A 3,240-nucleotide genomic window follows, 5' to 3' on the forward strand; every position below is an offset into this window, starting at 1 on the left:
AGAGACACCCTTATTTAACGTATGTCATTTGTTCATTAACGCTGAAATAACAGCCAACAGCACTGTAACTCACGCCTGAACAAAGCTGGTCGAACACGTGTATTTTCTCCACAAGGCACATGGAAGCACTCTCGAGCATCCGACAGCACGTCAGCACTGTGCTTGAGGGTCACTGGACACAAAGCACCAAATGCGAACAAAGGGGCACTAAGTGGGCAACACAAAGACTTGTTTACAGTGTGAGCTCACACCGTTGGGTTTAACCACGGCTGCTTGGATATGATACCAAAAGCACAGGCAACAAAAGAAAAAGTAGGCAAATTGGACTTCATAAATATTTAAAAGTTTTGTGCACCAAAAGGCAACATCAACAGAGCAAAACACAACCAGCAGAATGGGAGAACATATTTGCAAATCATGCATCTGATAAGAGATTAATATACAGAATATATGGAGAACTCCTGAAACTCAGCAACATGAAAAGAACGAACCTGGCTGGACGCGGTGGCTCACACCTGTAATCCCAGCACTTCGGGAGGCCGAGTCGCACTCTCAGAGCCCGCCTGTGGATTGCAGCCAAACCCTTCTGTGTCCACCTGCGGGGCCACATGAGCCGCCAGTTCTGGAGTCCAGGACATTTAGGCTCAGGAGAAACTGCACCTTGAAAGAGAGATGACCAGAGAGGAGCAGCCTTTTAACTGGCCTCCATCTGTTGGTGTCTCAAAACTTCATCTGTCAGATACCAAAGGAATCAAAGAAAAGCTTCACCCAGAAAAGGGAATAATTCTTATTTCAGAAGGTTCCACCACAGGACTACTGTAATGTTCTATAGATGTGCCATAATTTTTTTGGGATTTTCACCTTTGGATGCATCCATGGAATTGACATGCCATTTTGTTTTGTGTGTTGCCTGGACTTGGGAGCTTTAAAAAATACAGCCCAGGACCCAAGCCTTGGAAATCCGGATCCAGTTGCCAGGTAACGGATGTTGAAATCTGCTTTTTTTTTGTTTGTTTTTTTGTTTTTTTTGAGACAGGGTCTCTCTCTCTCTGTTGCCAAGGCTGGAGTGCAGTGGTACAATCACAGATAACTGCAGCCTTGAACTCTTGGGCTTAAGCATCCTCCCACCTCAGCCTCCTAAGTAGCTGGGACTACAGGTGCATGCCACCATGCCCAGTTACTTTTTATTTTTTGTAGAGACACAGTCTCACGATGTTGCCCAGGCTGGCCACAAACTCCTGGCTTTAAGCAGTCTCCCTGCCTCGGCCTCTGAAAACGCTGGGATTCCAGGGGTAAGCCACTGCACCTGGCCAGAAATCTGCATTTTTAAAGAGCTTTTTCAGAAGGTTCATTTATGGTCAGCCAGGTTTGAAAACCACTGACTGAGAAGGTACTGGAAGGTCCTGGCCTCAGCCTCATCATCAACGAGATCAAGGGGCTCCTGGAAGGTCTCAGAGATGGCATGGTCACATGCCAATTCTAGCCCACGTGAAGCAGGAATGTGTGTGTGGGTGCACGCTGCTGAGTCCGGCTCTCACTGGGGACTCAAGGGGACTCTAAACCTGTGGCTTCCATCCTGAGGGCCCTGGGAACTAGCTCTGCACATTCACCTGCAGTCCAAGCCCCTTATAACCTCGTGTTGTTTTTCAAAATGTATACCTGTGCTCATGGTGCCTGCGTTAAAAACACCGCTGACCTCAGAGCGGCGTTTTACAAACCTCTATCTCCATAGACAGCTACTAGAAGTGTACCTACTATTAACATGTGTCTTGGGTAGAGGACCAATGTGCGAATTTAAAATATATATATATTAAACAGAGATCTTTGAGCATGGACAGGCTGGGAAGTCCTGGGGAGAGGGCCTCCCTGGAGCCAGAGGCCGCCTCTGAGTTAATGAGCAGCTGGGTAGCTGCTGCCCTGACCGCTGGGCAGGCAGTCACCCCACTCCCACCCCACTCGGGTGACAGCTGGCCCGGGTGCGGTCCAGGACTTGAGTCATCCCAGTCTGTGACAGGGAGGGCAACGTTAGAGAGGAGGGCCTGGGACAGAGTGAGCCTTTTGACCATGGAACTGCCTGGGGTGAGGGTGAGGGCACCGTGGCGGCCATCCTAGTGAAGCCCCACCCCACCCCACACTTCAGGCTGACTCTTAAGATTCTTAGAAGAGTTCTCAGCCTGCCCAACATTGAGTGGAAGGGTCTGGGTGTTGATGGCCTCAAAGGCACCTGTCAGGCCCACAAAGACACCATGAACAAGCCCACAGTACCTGACCAGCAGCATGGCTGACCCCACGGTCCTTCCCTAGGCGTAGGCAGGGGCTATGGAGGGTCAGCTGGCCAGCGTCTGATTCATAGGCTCAAATCAAAACGGCCGCTGAAGCTCACATGGCTTCCTGTGGGGAGGAAAGGAGATTTTACTCCTGCACAGCCCAAGGGCACAAGAAGCCCTGGCCATACGGCCATCTGGAGAGGAGAGCACACCAGGCACCTGAGGCTATGTGAGGTGGGTGAAGGCCAGCAGTCTCCGAATGCTCTCAGATGCCCCTGTGCTCAACAGCACATTCCCCACGCCCCAGACGCCCAGCTGGGAAATTCTGCGTGGTCCATGGTAAATGCCCTTTCTGAGAAGCAACCACGACCTTCTCAAGAACACTTCAGAGGCACTTTTCCTTCTTCTCCACCAACCGACATCCTATTTTGTTGGAACTCACCAGGCAGAGCGCACCCAGCTCTGCTCCTGCACCTTCCCTCAGAGCTTTGACAGCTGTTTCCAGGCTGCCTCTTTCTTTGGAAACTGCTGCACAGCGGTAACAACGAGCAACAACTCGGGACGCGTTCTTGTTAACGGAAGAGAGGGCCAGGTGGAACCGCCAAGGGGGCCATTTCTGGCTCTGCTGGAGTCTGTCAGCTTCTGGTGGGAGCCACAGCCTGAGGGCAGCCAGGATGGCTCTGCTGGGAGGGAGACCCTGGGAGCAGGTGACGAAGGCTCCTGGAGGCAGGGTTATAGCCCGGGGTCCCAGAGGCAGGAACAAAGCCCCCAGGGCAGGCGGGTGAAGGCTGCTGGGGGTCGGAGGGGAAGCCTTGCTGCCTAGGAGCTCAGGCCGGACTGAGAAGGGCAATGCCACAGAACCGCTGAAAGGAGCAGGACAGCAGTCAGAGTTCCGGACGAGACTGCAGAGGGCGGGGGAGCCAAGCACCACGGGGACGTCAGGAAGGGCCGTGAGCCCTCCTCTGAAGGCCAC

At 52.6% G+C, this 3,240-nt stretch overlaps 1 long non-coding RNA gene across 1 annotated transcript; it reads right to left on the reverse strand.

Annotated features, from left to right (window-relative positions):
- Positions 1 to 321: 321 nt before the first annotated feature.
- LOC141408293 (uncharacterized) lies at positions 322 to 3,240 on the reverse strand. The gene is made up of 2 exons (XR_012421856.1): positions 2,266 to 3,240; positions 322 to 660 (listed from the first exon to the last, which is right to left on the reverse strand). It is a non-coding gene; the product is annotated as an uncharacterized lncRNA (long non-coding RNA).

The sequence above is a fragment of the Macaca fascicularis genome, chromosome 13, assembly GCF_037993035.2.
Source record: "Macaca fascicularis isolate 582-1 chromosome 13, T2T-MFA8v1.1".
Lineage (NCBI taxonomy): Eukaryota > Metazoa > Chordata > Mammalia > Primates > Cercopithecidae > Macaca > Macaca fascicularis.